The sequence below is a fragment of the Phoca vitulina genome, unplaced genomic scaffold (assembly GCF_004348235.1).
Source record: "Phoca vitulina isolate PV1807 unplaced genomic scaffold, GSC_HSeal_1.0 scaffold1, whole genome shotgun sequence".
In the NCBI taxonomy this organism is placed as follows: Eukaryota; Metazoa; Chordata; class Mammalia; order Carnivora; family Phocidae; genus Phoca; species Phoca vitulina.
The window spans coordinates 31,397,687-31,425,154 of record NW_022589704.1 but is presented as its reverse complement, the minus strand read 5'-3'; positions in this window follow the sequence as shown (position 1 = coordinate 31,425,154).

Here is a 27,468-nt window from a genome sequence, read left to right as displayed (position 1 = left end):
TTACCAGATGATCCGTGGGCCTAGCTTTTTTTTTTTTAAGACTTTATTTGAGAGACAGAGAGAGAACGAGCAGTGGGGAGGGGCAGAGAGAGAGAGAGAGAAGCAGACTCCCTACTGAGCAGGGAGCCCGATGCGGGGGGGCTCGGTCCCAGGACCTGGAGATCATGACCCGAGCCACAGCAGACGCTTCACCCACTGAGCCACCCAGGTGCCCTGAGTCTAGCTTTGATGGAATCTAAAGTGCATCCTGTCTCCCACAACAAGTAACACCTCTGCTTGGTCGAATCTAAGGTATTTGGGTTAGAACGTGTAAATTGCTCTTTGCTTTTTGTACATGTGATAAACTCATAGTTCTGCACTGCATTAAAACATACACTATACAAATGAACACACACGCACACACACCCTTTCCTTTCCTCATTGCACATTCATTTTGCCCCTTGTATTTTACATGAGGGTCTTCCTGGATGTTTATCAGAAAAACATGTGCATGTGTATAAATGAGTCCTGCAAAGCAATCTTGGTTCTATTATATCCTCCAAGTATAGAGTAATCAGAATAACCCCATGCTCTCAAGTTGCCAAAATTATGTTCACTTACGGCTCACTGTGGGTTCTCAGAATCTTCCTCCCTGTGCACATGTCCCTCTCATCGATGCTAATGAAAGTTATGTATGTGTATTATGGGGAGAAAGAGCCCTGTGGATGCTCTCTCCCACATATGGATTGAAAGGCTGGACTGAAAAACAAAATATCACTTTACTGTTTATTTTTATCACACCAGTTTTTATTAACCAGGTCTCATATGATGAGGTCCAGGCATCTCACCAACATGATTATGCTGATGGAGAACATGTGTAGCTGATCTCTGTACGCTCTGATCCATAGCGTAGGCTTGGGAAAACTGGTGTGCGGGCAAGGCTTCAAGCCTTCCACACAACCACAGTGGATGTAGAATTATAAAAATCAGTTTTATATTGTTTGACCCACACTGGAATTTGCTCTATAACCAGTGAGGATTGTAGAAACATTTAGCTGGAGAACTGCAAAAGTCTCTGTATGCCCTCAAAAAGCCCCTTGTACTCCACATCCTGAGAACTGTTTCCAAAAGAAAATTATGAAATGATTTTTCCCTCTAATTGAATTTCTTTAAAAATTTCTTTCCACTCTTCTCCCTCCCCTCCCACTAGGCAAAAGCTGAATTTTTTTTTTTTTAAGTAGGCTCCATGCTCAGCATGGAGCCCAGCACAAGGCTCTGAACTCACGACCCTGAAATCAAGACCTGAGCTGAGATCGAGTCAGATGCTTAACTGAGCCACCTAGTCGCTCCAAAATGACTTTTAAACAAACCACGTTTTGTGTAGTAGAAAATATGATCCTCAACGTGGTCTCAAGGGTATAGATTATTAGATCACTCAACCAACTAAAGAAAATCAATAACTTCATGATCCACCTCTAAGGTCTCTAAACACATCTCTTCTAATTCTACTATTATTCAGGCTACTGGAGACACATTGTATATTGTTCTCCAAAGAAGACCCTTAAACAGTTATACATAATATGGAGAGATCCCTTTATCGTCAGATGGGAGTTATTTGTTTTTCCATCTCAATGTATGATTAAATATGATTAAAGATATTGTGTTGTAATAAGTAACCTTGGAAAGTTGCCCTGGGGAAAACCATAACTGATGGATTCATTAGTTTAGGGATGGGAAATGGATGCAGCTGCTGAGCTGAAGTCAATGAGCGGAAAAGGGGACGAGTGGGCAGGTGCAGGTCTCCATGGCAGGCTCTGCATTTGTAGCTGACTAGGGAGCTATTGGTGTAGCAGCTTCTTAGGAAAACTAAGAAGATAAAGTCAAAGGCCTAGAGAAGGAACTAGGAAGGGATCGATGCAATCCACTGTTTAAGAACAAACCCAAGAACCCATGCTCTCCAGGGCACCAAGAGGACAGACGTTGTGCACAAGCCAGATGTAGACTGAGAGTAGAAAGCACTTATTGAGTGCTTACTCTCTGCAAGGTACCTTGCACAGGTGTTTTACCTCAGCTTGTTTCTTAAACTAGCTCTCAGAAATAGGTACAATTAGTTATCATCCCCTTGTTTTCCCAAGTGTGAAAACTAAGGCTTGGAAAAAAAGGTAAAAAGAACTTGTCTAGTTCTTTTAGTAGCTAGTAACCCACATTCAAGTGGGACTCAAATTCAGACAGGTTGATTTCAGGACCTTTTTGTTTCCCCTTCTTCTACAAGACTTCATTGATTCAAAGTGATAAAACAGCAGCATTGACCATTTTAGAAGCTCAAGAAATAAATCCTACAGAGGAGCTTACTTTGCATGACATCATTTTGTGCACCTTGGAATTATCCATCCTGCATGCAGATGTGTTGAAAGAGAGGCAGCTGCGTTGTATGAATAGACAGACGTGCAGGACGTGGGGAAGGTGGGGCATATTCAGTTTGCCCAGGGAATGCCTGGCGTTAGAGGTTCTCATTTAGGCACGTCGTGTGTGACTTTGTGAGGCAGACGTGAGGGTCCCTGTAGCTAGGATGTGGTAGAGTTAGACACTAAAAGATCTCAGAACTCTACCTGGAGGGCATTAGAACACAGACAGGGAGGGGATAGCTTGAGAACCAAAACCAACAGCGAGAGTAAAGAAAAGGCAGTGCTGTGCCCACGTGTGGGTCCCAGAAAGGAAGTCCTCCTTCTCCTTTGCAAGCAAGGGATGAAGGCAAAGTCAAGAAGGTGATCAGCAGAGTCAGATTACAGCTTGTTGTGAGTTCTAAATCCTTTTGAGTATTCTTTTCTCAAGCCACACCCACTCGCTAGATGGTTTCATCTTGTTTCGTGGCTTTAATGCTTATTCTATACCAAATTCTACAAATTCTATAAGATCTGTGTCTCTAGTCTTGATCTTTCCCTTATCTGTGTGATGTGAACTTACATAAAACATTAATATACAATGCCTAACAGGCATCTCAAAAATTTTGATATCCGAAGTTGGGACTTTCTTCCAACATCCCTATCCCAAACCTATTCCTCACGAGGCCATCTCAATTTCAGTAAATAACACCAACACCCATCACTAATTCTTCTCTTTCTGCATCTCCATCCCCCCCATTCTGTTCAGTCTCTAAGTCCTACCAGACCTGTCTCCAAAATACTGTACGTCAGTGGTTCCTAAACTTATCTGTACATTGGAATCACCTGGAGAGCATCAAAACCTGACACCTGTGTCCTACCCTCCGTGATCGTGATCTAATTGAGGTGTGACCTGGGGTTTGGCAAGTCTAAACGCTCCTTACCCCAGGTGATTATAATCCGCAGACGAGTTCGGGAGCCATTGCCATATATCTCGAATAACCTATACCATATCTCTTCATCTTCACGGCTTGCATTGCAGGACCTCCACACTACCCATTCCATCTTTTCACTCTTTTCCTCCATCAGCCCCTCCATACACAGTAGCTAGAGGGATCTTTTAAAAATGTAGCTCCTGCCAAGTCACCTCCCCGTTTAAAACACCCCAGTGGCTTTTCGTTGGAGTGAGGAGTAAAATCCAAATCCTTTACTGAGCCTTCATGGTCCCATGGGATCTAGTTCTTTTATGTCCCTCTGACCATACCTCTCTCCACCCTCTTTCGTTCATGCTGCGCTACAGACACGTCAGCCTTCTTTTGGGTTCTCTAACATGCCAAACTTATTCCCGTATCAGAGCTTTAACTTCCGTCATTCCTTTCGCCTTTAGCCTCTTCTCCCAAATTTTTGCCCTGTTGGCGTTCTTTTCATTCAGGTCCCAGCCTGAATGTCATTTCCTCAGAGAAGACTTATATACAATAGTATTGTCCACTCCAACCATTCTCTCTCCTTCTGTAGTTTCCTTACAGAACCAAGTTAATATGTTTACTCCGTGTGCGTATACATATGTATATAGATGTGGGTGTGCCCCTGTATGTGTTTCACCCTCTGCTAGATCAGAAGCTTGATGAAGCATAACCCTTGTTTCTTTTGTTCACTATGTATTGTCGGTTTTTAGAACAGCTACTGGACTATAGTGGTTACTTATTAAATATATGTTGGCTGTCTGACTAAGCAAATGACAGGGGTATATTTTCCAGACTATAGGGTAATTAGCAAAAAATGACTTTGCCCGGGAGCTTGTATCATTCCAGATCTGTGATTCAGACAATGATGCTAGGACACGGTACTTACATACACCAGTAAAATGGCAAGTTAAGACCTGGAACCCAAATCTGGTTTCTATATTCTCTTTCCATTGACTTATTTTAGGAAATATTTTTAAGTCCTTTAGGTGCTTCATGTGTGGAACTGGGTAGGAGACACAGAGATAGAAAGCAATAGGATGTGTTAGAATGGTCTAATTTATGCTAAGGTAACAATGAACCAACATTCTCAGTGACTTAACACAACAGAAAAGTTTATTTCTTACTCATGCAAAGTCTGCTGTGGGTCTGGGCAACCCTCCAGAAAGCTGTCCTCCTTCATGTGATGTCTCAGCATTCCAGTCTGCTTTGCTCTTGAGACAAGTCTATATCAACATGGTCACAAAGGAGAAGATAGCCAATTATGTACCAGTTCTTTAGTTCTTTTGTTCACATTCGTTAGCTAAAACAAGTCACATGATGGTCCCAGAGGAGAGGAAAACTATAAATCTTGGTGAGTAGCTGGAACAGGTCAGGGTAGGGCAAAGAAAAGAAACAATTAGGAAGCATTTTTATTGCACAAGTGTGGTGAAGGGCTACATTCTCTACTTCTGGTCAATATTAGGAATAGAGTGGTGAAAACAGGTTTCTAAAACCAGATAAATATAACAGAAACAGGAAACTCCAGCAGAAATAATTTGATTCCTCCACATTTCTCACACTCTTGTGGCAAGAAGTATTAAGACATTAAGACCTTAAATGCTGTGTCCTAAGGAGACCTAGTAAGTCAGCCTTTGTGAACAGAAGGTATTTTGCAGCCTTCTGGCTTAGAAATCCATTTTGTATCCACTGGGTTACTGCACCAAGCTTTCCCCATAGGGCATATTATGTATATCAGAAAAACAAACCAAATGGACTCTTGTCAGATTTCTCAAAAAAGTCCCAGACCTTTTGTGGCCTCAAAATTGAATTATCACAGTGTTTGCTATCAAGGTCTCCCTTGATCTGTTGGTTACTAATTCAGGGTAAGTCTCCTAGTTGGTGTGCCATATAGAGGTTGTTACATCTGTGTTTGAAGATTGCACTTACTATCATCTTGCCCCAGGTGCAATTCGACTCAATGACTTTGATCTTTCAACTCATTCAAACAATTTTATAGGCTACTTTCTTCCTAGGGTTCTACTTAAGTATTGAAATAAACAAAGGACATTGGTAGCAAATGCTAACCTGGAATCCTTAGGATGTGCCATAATCCACATAGATGACTTTGGAGTCATGATTTTCAAAAGAAGTCTATTTTTCTGACCTTTCTCATGGTTAAGTGCAAATTTCTCTGCTCCCTTAGGCTCACATAATGACAATATTAGAAAATCTTCATTTGGCAGCTTACTTTAAAGCTGCTTTAAATGGGCACCTGGGTGGCTCAGTTGATTAAGCGTCTGACTTCTGATTTTGGCTCAGGTCATGATCTCAGGATCATGAGATCCAGCCCTGCACTGGACTCTGCACTGGGCCTGGAGCCTGCTTAAGATTCTCTCTCTCTCTCCCCTCCTCTCTCTAAAAGAAAAAAGAAAGATACTGTAAAGATCTAGACAAAAAGGGAAGAAAATAATGACAGTGATGATTTCCACTGTGTGGTAGCATTAGCATTTGTGGTCACAGGAATGCCATGTAGTGAATTATTCAGCCATTCACTCAATGCTGTCATGAGAAGGAGCAGTTTCCAGTGCTCCCAGGAACACTTTGTCCCAGGAACATGTTCCTTATCCAGCAGGATGTGTTCTCCTTAGTCACTCAATATTTGCATTGTAACTATAAAAGGCTACATTGAGCTATGATGTTTAGAATATTCTGTTATACTTCAATATCTGCCGAAATGTTTCACAGACACATGAAACACTGCAGGATGCTTTTCTCTAGGCATATCCTAGAAATTTTCCTATTTCCTATTGCAGTGAACTGTGTCTCATTCATCCCAGTATCCCTTGTACCTAACACATTGTTACACAAGTTGATGGAATGAATACATATTTCGAGGATATAAAAATTCCTTGATACACATAAGTATTTACTCTGGGAATATGAAGAGTATTATTTTGTCATGGGAGACTAGAGCAAGATGGTCTAAAGTTACTTTCCTGGCTTTTTTTTCTCAGTAGCCTCCTAAGTGTTAAGTGTATTTTTACATGCAATTGTTTGAGTGGACCTATAAATGTATTATAAGCATTCATTCCTATATTTCATTTATAGCTTTCTTCTGAAGAGATGAACTGTGTTTTCTCTATGCAATAGAGAAAATTCTCATATTGGTGTTGTGTGGTGTCAAACATACTAAGCATAGGCACTTAGTACATTTTTTTCCTGCTAGATGGTATATTTTGAAATGTCTTAAAAGAATAGATAGATCTGTAAATGTATTTATAAATAAAGCATAAATGTAAACTTCCTAAAGTCCAGTTTTTATGCTTATATTTACATATGTGTTTTTTACCTGACTTCAGAAAGATTTTAAGGCTACTGGACAAGATATATGTGTGTATTATAATGTTCAATTAAAAAGAAGTAGTCGAGAAAATCAGAGCAATGGGAAAACAAGGGCAGTTAGAAAAAAAAATAAATAACTCCATCAAAGAGGCCAGCGTACAAAATTATAAGTTACAAGGTCCTGCTTACCTGCTCCAAGCATTCTAATAGGCGATGTATAAACCAGAACTCAATGTACCTACCCTTTGTAAGATAAAACTAGGTGCTGAGGCATGGCCCAACTCTTCCTGGTACTGAAGCCTAAAAAAACTTGTCATGTAGATTCTCACTGTGAAGACACTGTGTAATGTAGTTGATAATACTTTCAACAATGTCCTTATGGAAAATACAATGGGCTTCACAGGACTGCTTCTGGTAATGTCCCTTTGTATAGGGTGTGACATTGAAGTCAATGTAAAAGCAATTCTACAGAGGACCAATTTGATAAGGTCCAGGGACATAGCTCTCTGCCATCTAACTTAATCTCAAGATAGATTTTTAGAGGGTCAGAGTCATGGGTGGACATCCATAAATTGTTTCTTTCAATTAAGCTTTGGGTATCTATTGGCTGACACTGAGTTCAGGATGATACTGTTATTGATAGGAGGAATGCCCTAGGAGCCATGGACTCCTGAGGTCTCAGAAAATGTCATAGAGACTAATCAGACTCAGAGATTCTAGGAAACTATAGCTGTTGGATGTCCTCCAGCATTAAGTAAAACCAATGTCTCAAATATAGCTCTAACTTGTTTAAATAAAAGAAAATTCAATATAGTTTCCACTGAAAAGCCTTTTAAACATTTTTATTGTTTAGGGTCATGCTTTAAGTCCTAAGTATATGCCCTGAAAATTAATGTGTATTAATAAAAAATAGAGATCTGGAAAACAAAAACTTTTAAATAAATGATAACTTCTTATGAATTCTGCGATCAAAAGGACTTAACTGAAAGATTAACTGAATTTAAAATCCGTAAACTCATATAGAACCCCAAAGATTCATAAACAATTAAACAATGTCATCTATGAAGTGATGACCCAGAAGAAATAGAAAGTTGTCTTCTATTTTCAGTAAATGTGTAGCCCTTAGAATATACTTCCAGGGGTGCGTGGGTGGCTTAGTCAGGTAAGTGTCCAACTCTTGATCTTTGACTCAGGTCATGATCTCAGGATCGTGAGATCGAGCCCCACATAGGGTTCCGTGCTGAGTGCAGGGTCTTTTGAGATTCTCTCTCTCCCTCTCCCTCTGTCCCTCCCCCACCCCTCTCTCTCTCTCAAATGAATAAATAAAATCTTAAAAAAAGAATATACTTCCAGAGCAGTTTACATGCATAAATAATAGAGAAGAATCCTGAGCATGTACCAGTGGTGTTCGGATGGCCACATAAAGAATTCAGCAACTATAGCCTATCTGGTTATGTAAGTGGTTGACTAGGGAAGCACAAAGAGCAGACAGATAGGGCCCATGACAATGGTGAGAGCGCCTTGCTGAATCTACACAAAGCTCTTCCTAAGTACTTAGGGTTTAAAAAAAATCTGTCAGATGGCACCACAGCAGGCTAATGTGGTGGCATGTTCTGGAGGCATTAATTTGTTTTTTTCCCCTGCTAAATAGTGGAAAAAAGTGAATTTTAGTAATTAATAGGCACTTACCCTTCTTTCGTCATATTGTCAGCTTCAGTTGGTTTCTGTCTTGCCATTAACATGTCTAATGCATATGTCAAGTGGAAGCCTGACATGCTAGTGGCAAACAGAATATTATGTGAAGGCGGCAATGTGTTAAAACAATTGAGTGAACAAGCACTAAAGTTTGCTGCTCGGGCCATATGTTGCAGTGTTTAATTTCCCGTAGTGGAGAAACATGGTTGTCAGAGAAAAAGATGATGAATACATTTACTTTGGGCAACTTATTACAATGAAGAATGACTTTCCAGGGGAAGAGAACAGAAGAATTAGGCTTGCGTGGAGAGCATATGGGAGGCATGCAGACAGAGGCAAGGATAGCAGGACGGTGTGCTTTCAAATGAAAGACATTTAATCAATGCATGTGGCTGGTGTTGACATATGAAAGTGAGAAATGGATTTTGATTTGGAAGACAGGAAGAAGGTTAACGGTAGTACAGGTGGTTACAGGATGATTGATACTTTGAGTAACAGAGAAAGAATATGTAACTCTTTCAATTGGGCAACAGACTCCAAAGAACAATGTAATTTAGAAAAACACAGAACATGAAATGATCCAGGGCAGGTCACCAGGCTCTAAGAAGAGATGACAGACAGAACAAGCTGATGATCAAATGGTAGTAAAAGGGATGCGCTGGGGAAGGAGCAGCCAGCGGAGGCCAAGGGCTCCGATGGGGCAACTCAGAAATGGCTGAGGCTGAGGATGAACGTTGTCCACACCGGGGGAAAATGACATGATGGCTAACAATTTTTGCAGGCTTAAGCTGGTGCAACTTTGATTTTACTTCCCTGCAGCTGACCTGGAGCATCAGAAATTCTACTTAAAGTTGGAAAAAAAAATGTCATCTGCTCATATTAAGGTCTTGCTGTGGGGGTGTAAAACACACACTAAATGTTGTTTGTATATATTTTTTTCTCCTGCAACAGGAATTTCTAGGTAGACCTGTGTATTCACTTTCTTTTCCTGATTCCAAAAATCTGTAGGAGAGAGCTTTTAAATTACCTTTATCTGAGTGATATTTAATCTCATCCCTCCAGAGGTAAAAGTTTAGCTCATGAGCTTGGTGAGGCAACATATAATTTAGAATTTAAGTCCCGCATACTCCACTCGTTTTTTTGTTACTTGGTTAGGGAGACGGCCTTGGAAAGATAATGTTTTGGGGGAAATGATGTTAATCACTAATGATTATTAGAAAGAATATCTAATGACTAGATCCTACTCAAAATACCACAAATACCTACACTCTAGAAATACTGAGTTTGCAAAGACATTATATAAATCAGTACCTCGTAATGGTTCATTTAAAATGTGATTAGAGTAATGGATTTAATAGTCAAAGGTAGCACATTGTTCTTTTCTAAACTGAAAGCACTTGCTAGACGCTTGAAATGTGGACCTTGCTGACAAAGTCTTTCTTTTCTTAAAAACTTACACTTCTTATGGGTCAAAGAAATTCAAGAAATCTCTCTTCAGATGTTTCAAGAATTAAACATGAAAATAAAAGCTGGACATAAACACTGCTTTCATACTGGTCTCCAGGTAGTGTGGGGAAGTGTGTGGGGTGGACAGGAAGGGAAATGGAAAGGAAGATGGAAGATGGGGATTTTGAAACATTGGTATTTACCTATAAGTCAGAGAGTGGCCCAGCTGATTTTACATTTTGCCTGTTTATGCTCTTTAGTCCTTACATTTTTCTGAAGATGAAGCTTTAGCCAAGGAGAGCCTACTGGTTGCAGATGGTATTGATTGAATTCTGAGAGTGAGTCTAAATTGATCTAACATAAATTATCCTTGAAACCAAAGAGTAAGAATGAGTGATTAGGGAAGAGGCCAGAAATGAAGATAATTAAATTTAACTACCTGTTCTCTTGCAGAGAAGTCCTTAGAGTGGTGAAAAAACTGCCTCAGTTTCCTCCATCAGAAAATGAGGACAATGCTTCCCCTTCTCATCAAGTGCTGTGAGGTTCAATTACTGCCTGAAATCTACTTGGAAATCTTCACACAAAAGGTGCTATGGATGTGAAATGAAATGTTAGCATCCACTATCACGTAGGTCTCACTCTTCATTCCTTTTCAAGTGTCTACCACTTCTGCTTTCAACAAGTATGCCTTTTGCCCTGCCACCCTGAGTCTCTTGACTAATTCTCTAATGTCTAAAAATTGCACTTGCAGATAAGTGACACAGGACATGGAGTTGCCCTTACACCCCTTAAAAATGATTTAAATTATATTTTTACCTGAACATATGCTGCACTCTTGAGGGTTTGGTGAGTGGGACAGAAAGTAGCAGGCCAAAACAATAACCATTAAAGTCATCAGAACCTGCATGATTTAAAAACAGGCACTATGAGCTTCATAAATGGCATGTGTGGATCATTATCATTGTTAAAGGTGATGGACTCTATGCACATACAATATGAGGAAAGAAGAACCCTGACAGTCCTTGTAGGATCTAAGGTCAGTGGGCTAGCCTCAGACTATGATAAACTGGCAAATTGCCAGAGGGGAATGAATGACCAATATGGCAGATCTGATTTTTTTTTTTCCCCAAGAAAAAAATGGAGGCATGGACTTTTATGCAAACCCCCAAATTTTAAATGTTGTTGACAATTAAAAAAATAACACTGAATGTCAAACAAAATATGTATACAGCACACATGTGACCTCTATATTCCTAGTTTGCCACTCTTGATTTGAAAAATGTTTCATGCTACAATGATGTACTTTTCAGAGAAATGCTCAGAACTGCATGGGCTCTCTTACCGTCTAAGGCAAAAGCTTTCTTTGTGATTGACTATCGCTGAAATTCCTATGTGTAGAACTGTCCTAAATCTGGTTGAAAGACAATAATTCTTGGAGACCAACCATGTGTCAAGCACCATCAAACATACAGGATGTGCATGACCCAGGCCCCATCCTCCAACTGCTCACGGAACAGGAGACAAGATCAGGCGAGTTCACTGATGCCCTCAACGTAAGGAGGACAGAAACAAGTGCCGAAACAGCAACACAAACCAGGGGCCTCAAGGCTCCGTGAAGGGAGTGAGCATGCACAGTGGTGGGGCCCATGGAGGAGACTTACTTCAGGGAATGCCAGGCCTGATATGAGACACGAAGGTCAATGGGGTTTTGACAGATGAAGATGCAGGAGGAGAGCGTTTCTGGCAATGGCTTAATTGAGGTCATGGATGTGGGAGAGGCCAGGCACGTTTAAGGAAGCATGCATAACCGGGTTTGGCTAGAGTATAGGCGTGGGGATTGGTGGGGACAAAGACTAAGCAAAGCACTGGGCTCCATCCTGTGGAGAGCTGTGAAGGCACAGGTAGGGTGTATGAACTAATAGTGTCGCAATGAGGGACAGATGAAGGAGACTGACTTGGATAGACTGTAGTTTGTCAGTTTTTGCTCACCTGAGCCCATCTACCTGTAGATACTGAAGACTTTCCATTCACTGGCATAACTGCAGTCCGGTCTTGAGCTAATATGTGCCAGTGGCCTGTGTGTTAGGAGTTTATTCCTTTCAGCGAATGAAGGTTTACTTTTCTAAGCCTGCTATCTGTCCCTTGGGTATCCATCTTCCTTCAGACATGGACGGGGTACTCAGGCCATGAGATGACATGTTCTCCCATGTTCCTGGTGTGTATTCAAGGTCTGGAATTTAGCCTTAAATCCGGGTGAGCCTGCCTAGAGTTCTAACCAAACCTCCTTGAGGCTTGCTGACTTTCTTTTTATGACAGAGCATGAGAAGAATGCATTGTGTTCTGTCTTATCTCAGCAACTACTTGGAAACCATCTCTAATCTGTGCAGACTGCTCCTCACAAAGCAAGAAGCTTCACCCTCTGATGGGAATACCCAAGACTCAGAGATTCCCATCATTGTGACGTCTCCACTTTGGCGGACATTTTGGATGGCTGGTTATTCTCTTTGGGGCCATATACCTTGCATTCACGTCTTATTTCTCTTCTGTCAGCTTTTAAAATTTAAATTAATTTAAATAAAATCAAACTAAAAATACAATTTGTCAGTTGCTCTAGTCACTTTTGAAGTTCTCAATATCCACAAGTGGTTACCAACTACCATACTGGTAGCACAAACCAGAGAACTCTTCAATCATTTCAGGAAGTTCTATTAGACAGCCCTGAAAGCACAACTTTGTTTCATGAGCCAATGGGCTCAGCCCTGAAATATGCTGATGTGATTATAGAGATACACACATTCATGCACAAACATGCACTGAGCTGAAAGAGCTCTACCATCAGCTCTCATCTGCCTGAAATGGGGTAGGAAGGCTGAGAAATGCCATTCGAGGCATTGGTATGAACACCAGGAACAGATATCTGGCTTGAAAAATGGATCCTAATGGAATGTAGGCTGATAAAACTAAGAAGAAAAACAGAAAGGAAGGAAGTGTGGTGATATACTGTATAATTCTAGAGCACTAATAAAAAGGCAACAATATAAATCACAGGAAATTATTACAACCCTGGATAAGCATAAACAGGGGCCATATCTGGAACAGAGTTTCAAATTATATTGTATTATACACAATAAAAAATATTGTGGGACTCTACAAAGAGGTGACATTGAGAGAAACCAAAAATGCCTCCAGCCTGTACAACCTTGTTTGCTCATAAAAATCAAGGATATTGAATTTTTGAATGCTGTACCAATGGAGATTTAGTGTGCTCACAGTTAACACGATATCATAATAAAATGAAACTTGTTGATATGGATCCTAGAGCACTTTCATGCTGATTGGAGACCCCCAGACTCCAAATGAAGGGGACCCTGGATTAGACTGTAGAGTCTGTGAAACAAAGATCTAGTGGGTCCTATTTTCCATGCATCTTCAGGGTCTAGTAGAGTACTTATCACACAGAAGATTACAAATAAATATTTGTTAAGTGGATAAAGGAAAGAAGGACAAATGAGTGGATAAAGACTCTGGGCACCCCATGTTAATCTGAAAGTCTCAACCCTCATGCTAAGATAGAGACTTGTTAGCATCCTCAGAGTCAAACAGGAGACTCACTCAATTATTATTTTTTCTTTGATTTAAAAATTTCTTTTCTGTTCTGTTTTGTTTTGTTTTTGAGAGAGAGAGAGAGCATGCAAGCCAGGAGAGGGGAGGAGCAGAGGGAGAGGGGAGAGAGAATCTTAAGCAGGTTCCATAGCCAGCACGAGCTGGACATGGGGCTTGATTTCAGGACCCTGAGATCATGATCTGAGCTGTAACCAAGAATCAGATGCTCAACTGACAGAGTCACCCGGGTGCCCTGATTAAAAAATTTCTAATTTTTGACAAGGTCATATATTTGCATGGTTCTAAAAATATGCTTAAAGATAAACAGTGAGAAATCTTTCTACTCTTGTGCCCCATATCCCCAGTTCCTATGCCCGCCTCTTACTAGTAATCGCTATATTTAGTTTTTTTGTAAATTTGTCCTGTTCTTCTATGTGTATGATAGCAAATGTAAATTCAGGTTCTTATTCCTCCTTTTTTAATTTCAAAGGCAGCTTATCTTACATACTTTTTAAAAAAGATTTTATTATTTTAGATAGAGAGTGTGAGCAGGGAGAGGGGCAAAGGGGGAGGAAGAGGGACAAGCAGACTCCATGCTGAGCAGAACCGATGTGGGGCTCGATCTCATGACCTGAGCAGAAATCAAGAGTCTCATGCTCAACTGACTGAGCCACCCAGGAGCCCCATTACACTTTTTTGCATTTTGTTTTTTCATTCAATAAGGTCTCATGAATCCATGTCGTTATGTAGTAAGATCACTCTTATTTTTTTTTGTTTCATTGTATTCTGTTGTATGAATGTGTCATGATTTATTTAATTGGCTTATGTAAACAGTTTACTGGATTTAACAGTTTAGGTTATTTTAATTTTTTGCTCTTAAAAAAACAATACTGTGATAAATATCTTAAACATGTGTCCTTTCATTCATTTGCAAGTGCATTTGTAACATAAATTTCCAGAAGTGAAAGTGCTGGGGCAAAAGATATATGCATTTGTAATTTTGATGGATTTTGCTAAATTGCTCTCCATATGGGGTTATGCTAACATATACTCCCACAAGCAATGTATGAAATGGCTTGTTTTCTACAGCTTCACCAATAGAGTGTGTTACCAAACTTTTGGATTTTTGTCAACTGGATAAGAGAAAAATGGTATCTCCATGTAGTTCTAATTTTCATATCTTTTATTATGAGTGAAGTTCAACATATTTCCAAATGTTTAAGAGCCATTCATATTTCATTTTCTGTGAAAGATGTTTATATCTTTTGCCCAGTTTCTCCTATCAGCTTGTTGGGCTTTTATTTCTCTATTTTTAGGAACTTTTTATCTATTGGGGAAATTAGTTCTTTGTTTATACATGAGATGCAAATGTTTTTTTCCTAGTTTGTGGGGTTTTTAAGAATCTTTTGACTGCTTATGGATGTGTGTGTGTGTGGGTGTGTGTCATGTAAAAGTTTTTATTTTTATGTATTCAGATTTATCAGTATTTTCTTTTATGGCTCCTGGATTTTGAATCAGTTAAAAAAATCTTTCCATTGCAAGGATTAAAATCTTTCTAGGTTCTTTTAGTAATTTTATGGTTTTATTTCTAACATATAGGTCTCCAGTCCGTTGGAATTTATCATTGCATAGAATGGGAGGTAAAGATCTAACTATTTTTTCCAGATGCCTACCCTTTTTGTCCCAACATCATTGATTAAATAGCCAATCTTCTCCCCTGGTTTGAAGTGCCATTGTTAACACATACCAAATTCAGGAATGCTCATTGTTGAATTGAGTGGAGCTTAAAGAACGCCTTACTTGAACATCTTACTTGCCCATTGGTCAAATCTGTTGGGTTTGCCTTACTGGACAGGGAAGAACTTCTCCTGTGTCACAGATCCCCAGTAGACCCTCTTATGGCTCCAGGAACAATGGGCAAGAAAGACAGAGTTTTGCTCTCTTGGTATATCAATCCTTAGGGTTTAAGGTCTCTGTGGTCAATGCTTCCGGGCTCCAGGTTATGGCAGGAGGTTAGGCTACACCCTTGGAAAGAGATTACAGGGGCAGGCATTCCAGATGAGTAGAGAGAGGAAGTTCTCATCAGTGTGTAAGCTTTAAAAAAATCACTTCCCTTGAGTTTTCATCTTTAGCTGCTTAAGGAGCTGAAGTACGTGCACTCCAAGGTCCCTTTAAGCACTGACATGCTGTGAAAGGCAAGCAGGAGCAGTCTGATGAGAGCATCTCAGCTACATGACAAGAGGGCTGGACTGTATGTATTCCACACTGTCACTGGCTCCCCCACATAAATTGTGCCCTCCAATGAGGTCAGTTCCAGGGCTCTGGGTGTAAATCTGAGGCCAAGACTGACCACTTGTGAAATGGCTAGAGAATGGGAGCATGGACATAGAAAGATTTATGATGTAGCAAGAGATTTGCAAGACTATGAGGGAATGAAAGAAGGCATGTATGCTCTTTCTCCTTGTAATTTCTGAGCCTATAATAATCCATCTACCTGCAAACTTTTGAACCTGTCCTGTTGCCCTCCTAGGGCTTATATACTTTGACATTTTCAAATATAGGATGAGCTCTTCTAATGTGAAAGTGAAGACTCTTGCTCATTGCAAGGGCAAATTTCAAGATGACATGATCAAAGATGGTAGAAGGACCAAATGTTGGGAGTAGTTATTTACACCATCCTGGATAAAGAGCCCCACGGGTACCATATCAAAAGCTCTGTTTGTGACATTCAAAAAGCCCCAGCCAACTAACAGCAGGAGGTATTGGATGGGCTGGCGAACATTCTGGTTTTTTTTTTTTTTTTTTCAATGTAGATCCTAAAAGCATTACGTATTTAAATCATAGATCTAAATAACATATCTAAAAATGACTGGAAGGCAAACATATTTGAGTTTAAACAACATGCATTAAAAATATGAATAAGCATCTTCCTGTATTAATCACATCAAAATGATTTTTTCTACAGTATGCAGATGTCTCTCACTAAGCAAAGTAACACGTTTCTATTTCAAGGCTATTAACAGTGGAGCAGCTGTATGCTACCAGAGACTTTTTAGAAATCATAATGAAATTAAACAGCAGATAGAAAAGGAAATAAAGAAGATACCATCTTTAAAGCTATGCTTCGTTGATGGTATTATCATACTAAATATATATTTCAAGTACATAATACATTTCCATAGAGTGATGCTAGATCAGTATATTATAACTAATTGGAACAGAGCCTTGAGGTTTAAAAAAATTCCCATGTTAAGAAAACAGAATGTTTTTCTCTGAAGGATCAAGACAACCTCTTATTCATGTATTTTGACGATCGAATGTGTAGAGTTGTTCTATAGGTAAAGCTGCAATTGATGCTTAAGGGTGCACCACGAAGGTTCTAATAGCAGCACTGGTCAACAGCATTCGCTGAATAATCATCGTGTACCAAATATTCAGCACTCAACTCTGCAAATTAAATATTTATTTTTTACCCATTACTTTCAATAAGGAGGCTGGAGTGTTCTTTGTTTTGAGAGAATCTTCATTGTAGATGTGTCCACTCTTCCTTCTTTCTAAAGTGATTCGCTAAATACTGAGTTCTTAAACATTTACCCCATTTTTAGTTGTGCTTATTTTTCTCACCTCCAAATTAACTCTTGGAAGAGTAAAAAGTGCATCTATGCTGACAGATCATAACATGACTGGAGGAAACTATCTCAAAAGATAAGTTTTTATAGAAGGAAATTTCATGTTCTAAGTTTAAAACTATATAATTATGATGAAGGTATATGCTAGCAAACAAAATCAAAATCAAAACCCATCACCACATGGAACACCTGGGTGGCTCAGTCGGTTAAGCGTCTGCCTTCGGCCCAGGTCATGATCCCAGGGTCCTGGGATCGAGTCCCACATCGGGCTCCTTGCTCAGTGGGGAGCCTGCTTTAACCTCTGCCTGCCACTCCCCCTGCTTGTGCCCTCTCTCTCTCTCTGACAAATGAAATAGATCTTAAAAAAAAAAACAACCCATCACCCCCCCCACACACACACACACGCACATGCACACACACTATATATATGGCTGAAACTATGGAATTATGAAACTATGGATATGTAAATTACATAATTTTAATTTTTATTTCATTATATGTATACATATATCAGTTCCACAGTTTCAACAGTTTTTTAAATTAGATTTACATCAGGCACATAAAATCCAAATGATATAATAACAAATGTTATCTTGCCTTCAGAAAGTGCTATTTTATGGGAAAAAAGTTTCTTACTTATTATACACTAATACCAGTATCTGTAGCTCCGGAAAAGCAAGACAATAAATTGAATATTCAGATATTGTAGATGGAATAAGACAAAAGGCAAAAAAAATAAAATAAAAAGGTAAAAAAATAAAAATAAAAGCAGATCAGTTTTTAATGGTGGTTATGAGGTTACATGTTGTTTCTGTATTTGAGAAATATTTTTAACTCTCATTCATACTATGTGTCACCATTTTTTTCTTACAAAGCATGACTCAAAACCTCTTTAAAGCCTTATAACATGTCATAAAATAATTGTTATTGTTGAGTTGCTTATGGAAGTTGAACTCTTATGGCAGGGATTTTATTTTGGAAAAATACTAGTCTTCAGTTTCATGTACCTGAACTTCATCTTAAAAAGAACTACCCAACTTACCACTCTTTTAATTTTACAACATATTTTGAATACTCAGCAAAAATAGCTCACTGGAGTTGTACACACTAATTTTATATAAAGCAAAAATAAGGTACATGTAATGGAATTGAGTGATAAAGCATACTGTTGGTGAGTTTCCTTGCTCTGGCAAGATTTTGGGAAAGCCAACCCATGCAGTAGACACCCACCAAAGAAGCCAGCCAATAGCCTCTTCCTCTGTCAGGGGGTAGAAGAGAACACCTCTACATTTTCAATGTCACTCCTAGGTTATCCAAATTAAAAGCTAAATACATAACTAATACACTGGTAGACCACATCATTTTTTTATTTGGGAGGTATTGGTGTTGAGGACAGGGCCAATAGGAAATAACGTGAAGCTGCTGTTTCAAACTGTGTCATTCCAGGAAATCAAAATAGGACAATCCATTTCAATGGTTTCCAGACTTCCAAAAGTATTCTAATTCTCCCAGACATCTCTTTTTTTATTCAAATAGAAAGCTCAGGTTCTTGTCTTCTTTTCCTGCCTGACTCCAGAAAAACTTCTAAGGGAGCAAAGCAAGAGAGGGCTCCAATTATCTCCAGCACTCTCAGGGAGCCTTTCTAAGGGCAAAATACAATTTGTTCTACAGCAAAGCACCTCCAACACATGGTCTGTAAGAGAACTTTGATCATGTGCCTTGGATTCTTTCTGCCTATCAGAAATATTCTCTCTTCCCTTTTTCCTGCAGAGTCAACACACAATATTAAACAGCCTGTCTGCAGTATCTAATTAACAAACTGACTGCAGAAGATCACTTACAACATAAAATATTAAATCATCCTAAAAACTAATATTCTCCACACCTCATAAATTAAAATAAGCAAGAGACTGAAATGAAATAAAACCCTGATGCATATCATTCTGGGCCTTTGCCCCCTGGAAGGGTCTACTCCTTGAAGCATTTAACCATTTCAAAGAAAAAAAAAATACACACCAGCACACACACACACATGCACATCAAGCAATTTTAAAATGCTTTCTACCCCCAGTCTATACTTCATCATAGCAACTCTAACTTAAGACCTCAGTTTGTACTCCTCTTGATCTTACGCTTCACAAATCATTTAAGTTCAGATATGGAGCTCATCAGTTATGTGTCTTTTCATTCTAATTGCAACGCAGTCTTGGAGCTCAGTTCTGTTCCCATTGGCTCAATGGTCATCATTTATCTGCTTTGTATATTTAGGGCATTATTTAACAGAAGCAGCAATCTGTTTGAAGAATGCAAGAGCTGTTTGATATTAACACAGAGAATGATTAATCAAAGAGCTCTTGGTCCTAAAGCATCAAGAGAGAGCTGAGGTCATTAGCAGGGCAAAACCAGGATGCAAGCTTTGACTAAGAAGATGAGATGGGCCAATACTTTGAGGATTTAAAAAAATAAATAAATAAGAAGGTTACGGTCATTTATTTCCAGAGCTTTCACTTTAAAGGACCACTGCATTAGGAAGTCTCAAGAAATATTACATTATTTCTAATGCTAGAAATCCTTTCCTTTACAGTAAAATATGAAACTATTTGCATCCAGGTAATAGCTGAACCCACCAGTGTCTCTAACAATAATTATTTCTTAATACTGGGATGTTTTGGTTATTTCATATTTTTAAATGAGAAATATCAACAGATGTACAACCAGGCCCTGGATATGAGATAGAGCTGGACTAATTAAAACTGTTACCCTAGTGAGACTTCTCTGGCGCTCCAAGGTAAGAGCTCCTCTGCCAAAGAGACAGAGGTTTAATGTAATTAGCCAGACATCATTCCAAATTAGTTCAATTTTCTACATTGTTTTGGCAGTTATATCCACCAAGCATTTACCCCATGATATATCAGGGAAAGTGGGACTGAACACCCCAAGAACAATAAGAAAAGCAATTACCATATTAAGTTTGGGTTTTTCCCAAAGTGCCTCCCAAGACAAAGTGTTTTAGTTTTCGACTGCTTCTGTGACAAATTACCACAAAGTGGTTTAAAACAACAGCAATTATTATCTTACAGTTCGATTGATCAGAAGGCGTACACAGATCCCCCCAGGCTAAAATCAAGATGTTGTCAGGCTACATCCCTTTATGGGGCCTTCAGGAAGAATCTAATGTCTTGCCTTTTCCAGCTTCTGGAGGCTGCCCTAATTCCTTGCCCTAATCCCCTTCTTCCATTTTCAAAGCCAGCAAGATCAGGCCAGCTCCTTCTCACTGTGCCATGTCTCTGGTTATCGCCTCCAATTCCCTCTTAAACACCAGACACATTACCGCACACCAGTGCTGGTGAGTCCCTGAAGGCAGAAAGCCAGGTCGTAGATTTCCTTGACCTGCTGATTTAAGCTTGGATCCTAGCCGCTTACAGAGAGAGGCTGCCCTGGGAGGTGGTGGCATAGAAGGGGAAGGCATGTGAGGGGGGCCAGAAGAAGAAAATGAGTCTTAGAGAAGGGAAAGGAGAAACAGAAGCAAGGAAAAGACACATGAGGAGATAGAGAGGCAAGGGAAATAAAGAGAAGAATAAGCAGTGGAAATTTAGAGCAGATTGGGGTAGGAGTAAATTTTAAAGAATGTAGGAGTAGGGCATGAAATTAGGAGGACAGGTGGGATGATTGCATTGTTGAGGGATAAGTCAGGGATTTTGATAAGTGGGCACTTATTGGCCAGACCGTGTGTCTATCTATTTAATCGAATCCAGCAGCTACTTAATCTGGACCTTGCAGGATTCGTGTTGGTCTCTGAATGGTAATGCATCTAAAAGAAATTGAAACCTGACTCTTTAGTGCTTTGAAAAATATCTTTTATTTTGAAAACCCTTTTTGAAAAAGTTATAAAGGGAGAATTTTAGGATCTAACACACTGAAAAGATGTCTAAAAATCTTTTACTGTCTCTCTCCCCAAACTCCATTCTGCCTCAATCTCACTGTCTCTGTCTCCTCCCGCCCCTTGCCCCCCCGCCCCGCCCCAACTTCCAGCTCCTACTAGCCCACTGCCTCAGGCTTTTCCTTCTTCTCCCACTTTCCAGATTTTTTCTTTTCTTTCTCCTCAGTTGAGCCAGGAGCCGGGCAGCAACATAAAGCATCCTCTCAGGAAGGGAGAGAAGGGAGGCTCTGAAACTTACACTTTCCTCTCCTTGGTTTTGCTTCTCCTGCATCATCTGTTGATCCCAACAACAGATTTAGGGGGTCATTCAATAGATGGGACAACTGAGCTCTAAACCAAGATCTGATTCCAAAGTCGATGTTCTAAAATACTGCACTCTACTATATATCAATAGTTCTCAGGTTTTGGTGTGAATTAAAAGTCACCTGGAAATACTTGTTAAATAGGAGGATTCCAGGCCCTACCCCAGAGACTCTAATGTAATTTTTTTGTGGTGGAGTTCAGGAATCTGCATGTTTAACAAGCATTCACGTGTCATTCTTTTTTTTTTTTTTTTTTTAAAGGTTTTATTTATTTATTTTAGAGCTAGAGTTCGCAGGGGCAGGGAGCAGAGGGAGAGGGACAAGTAGACTCTGTGCTGAGCATAGAGCTGGATGCAGAGCTCCATCTCACCACCCTGAGATCACGACCTGAGCCGAAATCAAGAGTCAGATACTCAACTGAGCCACCCAGGTGCCCCTGCAAACACTCGGGTGTCATTCTAATGCAGATGAGACCCAGAACACACTTTGAGAGACCCTGCTAATAACTCCTTCATTGGGGAGGATCATTTGGAAGTGATGTCAGACTGAGCATACACATACACGTACATACACGGGTTTATATTTTTAAGATACAGCATGTGCTACTTCCCATAGACCATGGATTTTATGTGGTTTTTACATTACCATTTGTAGTCTCTAAAGGCTCTGTGCACAGGGCACTGGTAAACATAATACTCTTGTTATTTAAAACCTTTCACAATAAGAGAAGAATTTGATCTCTTTGCTATGATTCAGAAATAATACACAGACATACACCATGGTGTTTCAGGTTTAGAAACCATTATAAAAAGCCATTTCTGGTCTCTGACAATGGCTTTAATTAAGAAGAGTGCCTCTTTAGTGGAAATTTTTGGATTAAAAAAAAAATGAAAGAAAGTTCAGCTAAATGACAACCTTTGGAGGTTAATAGCTCCAGAGAGTTTTGTTTCTAAGTTGATATTCATTTGTGGAAATTCTTCTTCCTTTGAAAGTAGTGTAGGGTCACCCTCCCGCAGAAGCATAAAGCAGTGATTCAGTGGCTTCTGAGAAGTGACCCTGAGTACCTGGGGGCAGGAAGACCCCCTGCAATGCCTCAGTGCCTCAGTAATGAGGGTCCCTGAAGGAAGCTCTCCTTACTTCATGTTTTTGTCTTCACTCAGCTTTTTCTGGGCTTTGGGTGGTGAAACAAGCAGGGCTGCTCCCGGGGCCACCTTCCCTCACACCTGTGAGCTGTCCTGGTTGGGGGCTCAGGGCCTCTGTGGTTGCTCTCCAACCTTTACTTTAATGATGCCTCCCACCCTGCCCCAAAGGTGACAGTGGTGGAGTGTTATGTGTGTTATGTGCCGGACATATGGGGTTGGATCCTGGCCCTGGCACTTGCCAACTAGGGAAACTCAGGGAAACTTCAGTTGCTCTTCTGTAAAACAGAGATGATCACTCAGGATTTCTGTGAAAACCTAAATATATGTAGAGTGTTTAGTGGGATGTCCAAAATATAGCAAAGGGCTCTTGCCTGACCTGGCCCAACAATGAGTTCATCAGACACGGCCCTGTCCTGGGGACCTCCTATTCTAAGGAGGAAAGTAGACATTGGTCAAATTCTGAGCATATTTTGATAAGATCATAGTCTTCCTAATTGATAAGCAAACAGAAGCCCAGGGAAATTAGAGAACATGGTGAAAATTTAAGGGCTGTATGCAGCACATCAGAAATTGGAACACAATTCTGCCTTATGCCAAAATCCACATTCCATCCACCATCATGTGGCTTCAGCAACAGAGAATTTATCTTCGGTGGATTTTTAACCACCTTCTCCACCACTACCAGAAGGCCTGATTGTATTCTTCATACTATGTGAGTAAACAATTTCTAACTGACAGGAAGTTTGGACGATTATGGTTTATTTAATGTTTGGGAAATGTAGAGGAGAGGAGAAACATTTAATTCATGTGATTTGTTTGTTTCTTTGCTCAAATCTAAAATAAATGAACAAAAACCAGAAACCAGGGAAGACCAAAGGTCTTAAAACATGTATCAGGTAGTTTTAGTTACACCTCAGAAAGCAATAAATAAAAAGGTATAAGTAAAAGTGCTCAATTCTTCAAAGCACTCATTTATTAGGTGGGTACCATATCACGCAAACATACCCAAATGTCCTACAATAGCATAGATGGACACAAGCTTGCATACATATCCTGGCTCATGGCTAAGTTTGGTGGGGAGAAAACCCACAACATCGCCCAACCCAAGAAATAAAATTGTCTTATTTGATTTTCTTAAGCTTTATAATTGTTTCTGTAAAGTGATAACTTTTGCATAGCTAAACAAAGTCAGAGGAGAAGCTGACTCAAATATCCACAACAAATGTGTATGTACAACGAAACACAAAAATAATTGAGAGACTTTTAACTATAACTCTTGGGCTCCACCTTCTTCAGCCTCCCATCTTTTCTAAGGAAGTTGTGGTTCTCTCTGCTCCTGATCACCCTCTAGTGATAACATAGAGACCAAAATTAAGGCAGTAAAAAGGAAGTGAGAAAAAAAAAGTAGGAAGGAAGAGTAGAATCTAGAATCAACTAACTAGACCACAAAGATGGGGTTGAAAACATTTCCATTCACACAATCTTCTGAAGTCGTTTTGTTACATTTTGTTTTTCTGCTTTCTTTTTTTTTTTTTAAGATTTTTTTTTTTATTTATTTGACAGCACAAGCAGATGGAGTAGCAGGTAGAGGGAGAGGGAGAAGCAGGCTCCCTGCTGAGCAAGGAACCCAATGAGGTGGGCTCGATCCCAGGACCCTGGCATCCTGACCTGAGAGGAAGGCAGACACTTAACTGACTGAGCCACTCAGGCCCCTGTTTTTCTGCTTTCAACTACTATCACTGTAACAAAGAATTTAGCAAAGAGGATTAGAATGTAAAAGCCAAATCTAAGATTGTTTAAAAATGTACTACTAATGAAAACAATAGCTCTTATTGGGACAGTTGGTAAAGGTCAGCTGGACCCATTGGGAGATGCATTGGTTCTTTCAAGGCACCAAACAGAGTTAATTAAATGTCCACCCAAAGGGTCCCCAGAGCTTTCCCAAGCTCCCACCCAACGCTCCCATCCCAGATGCATGTCAAAACCCACCTGATTAGTTAAAATAAATCATTTTAATTTCATACAGAAGTTTCTAGTTTAGCAACCACTTGGCATTGCCATATGCGCTGCTGATTGTTTTCAGAGAGGGAGCCCCCAAATGTCATAAGTCTCCCCAGTGTCTGTCAAGACTAAGTCACATCAAAAGGTCATACTTTAAAGAGGCAGTTTATTCTGCATGAATCTTATGTGGTTTTGGTTTCAGCAGTTTTCTTTTCTGTAAAGAACTGTCATTTGACATCTAAATAGGCAATTGTACATTTTAAATTTTATCTGGATTTCTTCTCATGTGGGATCATGAGAGTCTTCATTGTGGATGGGTTGCAGTCTTTCTCTGCTTTCATTTCCTTAGAGAAGCAGCTTTCAACCTGGGCTCTGGGGATTGGCCCAAGGGGTTCTGTGAGCATCCACCCTTACATGTGCACCTAGGTGTGTGTGTGTGTGTGTGTGTGTGTGTGTGTGTGTGTGTGTAGTAGAGGGTTTTTCTGAGTAGAGTGTCCACGAACTTCATCAGCTTCTTGAAGAACTCTGGGAACAAAATAAGGTTCAGGAAGCTGGCTTCTCAGTTTCTAGTTCTCATCTGTTACTTAAAAGTCCACTTGCTGTCTTGATCCTTAACTGCTTGGCAGCATCTTTGGTTCTTACAGATGAGTACAGGTCTTTTCTGGATTCCTGATCACCTCCACTCAGAAATATATACATAAATTATACGCTGAAAGATCTGCAGTCTTGCAAGCTTTAGAAAGCTACAGCTTAAAATGCTCGAATCTTGGGTTTCCCCCCTCATTTCTGATTAGATACCTATGCCTACACTTTTAAAAATCAGGCTGAAAGCTGCAGGGTTGCGCATTCCTTGGTACAAACAAAACTCGTGTTGAAGTCAAATGCTTTCCGCGATGCGCATTTTTTATTTACGGAGACTATGTAGGCAGTGAGGTCCTCCTGTTTTTCCATAAAGCTTTTAGGATCCTCACCATTGCCTACGATCACAGGGAAAAGCCCAAATCGCCTCTCCTTCCCAGGGCATGGAGGTGGGGCCAACCCCCCCCCCGAGAATTTCCCTGCTCTTCCTCCAGGTGTCAGTAGAGGCCCACACATCATCCTCTCTCCCTGCCCCCTCTGAGTCCATTCATAAAGTGGTGGGTGATTTGTGACCGCCTCACTGTGATTGTAGAGGGAAACAGCCATCTTTGCTTGTCTCTATACGAGATTTGTTTTTCTAATTTCTTTTTACTTGAAGGTTTACCAGCTGCTTTATTACCAGAGCGAGGCTTCCTTGCAGTCTCTTTTCTTTTTCCTCTCCCCCTCTGTTCCCCTCCTTTTTGTTCCTAGAGACAATCACTGTCTCTGGTCCCAGCTGCCACTGCTGATTTTTCATTACAGTTTAATTTAAAACTGGGATTGGAATGGAAATGTCTTTTTGCCATTTGGGGTTTGCGAGGCCTGTGGTTTTATTGCCAAAGGCACAAATGTTAGTTACTACTGTTTTTCCAGAGTTTGCTGGGGAGGGTGAGGAGGAGTTGGAGGGTGGGAGGGAAAGAAAGACAGACTGACCTAGCAGAAGTGGGAGGGAAATGAGAGGGAAAATCCCTCTCAGAGGCAACATTAGTCTGTGTATTGTTTTGTTTGATGTTTTGAAGAAGAGGCACTGGGTCAGGAGGAGGAGAAAATAGTGTCGCATTTCCCCAAATGAATGTTTACGCAGGTCAAATATCTTGTCCTCCCTGGGAGAGGAGACTGTGGGAGAGACGTGTCTCTCTCTCTCTCTCACGCGCGCGCGCGCGCGCACACACACAATTTGGGGCATGGCATCTTTATAGGAAAGCTGGTTTTCTTTTTAAGTAATAGTAACTTCTCTAGCTGTTCACTTGACCACAGCTTTAAATGGGAACACCCAAGGAGGGACTAAAACTGTAAACGGCCTTGAGGGAACAAACTATTCATATGCTTTTACCTCAAAGGAGACATCAGGCATCTTTCTCCACTGGCTTCTGTTTTCTCTCCCTTTCTAGACTCTTCGGCTCAAGTCCTAGATTTATCAGTCTCCCCGCAGCCATGAAGCCCCAGTCCAGCCACACAATTAATGTTTCCTATAACCTCTTAGAAGACTTTCGGTGACTGTTTGGGTCAGATTAAAAAAGCAAACCATCCTCTAAAACTGATGACCCGTTTACCTACCTCTGTGTAAAATTAACGAAGGAAGGACATTTTTATCTAAACGTCTCTTGAAAGAGGAGGTGGAGAGAAGCTGAAGACTTTGCACGCCTTCATTTAAATATTGAGCACTGGTTAGGCGTTGTTTCCCAGGTGTGGGGAATCTGCAGAATGTCTTATCTGTCATGCTAAAAACAATTACTGTCTCCCCTCCCAGCAAGAATCCTGCTCTTCCTAGATACACCGGTTTCGGATGTCAGACTGAACGCTCCATTATCTCTACAGATCACGCTGACTCCTCACGAGGTGAGCCTTTCAACTTCCCCTCCAACTGGCCTCGGGCGGCTCTGGAATTGTGAGCCTGTCCGGGGTAGACACATGTCACACGGAGCAGCTCCAAGACCCGGGGGCCTTTGGGGTGCTCTCGGTCTGTGTGCTCTTGAGTCACTGGTTAACGGGGCGTTTTACCCGAAAGCCTTTGTTTTTCACGGCCAGACATGGCAGCCAGGGTCGCTCGCCTCTCCCACTCGTCTGGGGGATCCTGTTTCCATGTCAGAGGGAGGAGGGAAGTGGCTGGGGGAGCCCGGCAACCACTCCGCAGACAAATGGCCAAGACTGTTGCGGTCGTCTTTGCAATTCTGGGGACGTTCTAGGGGTTGGAATTTCCTCCCAGAAGCCATTCCACTACCAAAAGTGGAGATTTCAGAGTTCAGGACACACAAGGGGGGAGAGAAACCATCTGAAGCCCCACGGCTGCCCTGCCCCCACCTCAACAACAACAACAACAATGAGCACGACCACCGATCCCTTCCCCACCCCGTGCCTAGTGTGGTTGACGCTGAACGTCTCCCCAGCCCCCCTGCCGGAAACCCCGTGTGGCTGAAGGGCCCGGTGCGATACTAAAATATGTGCA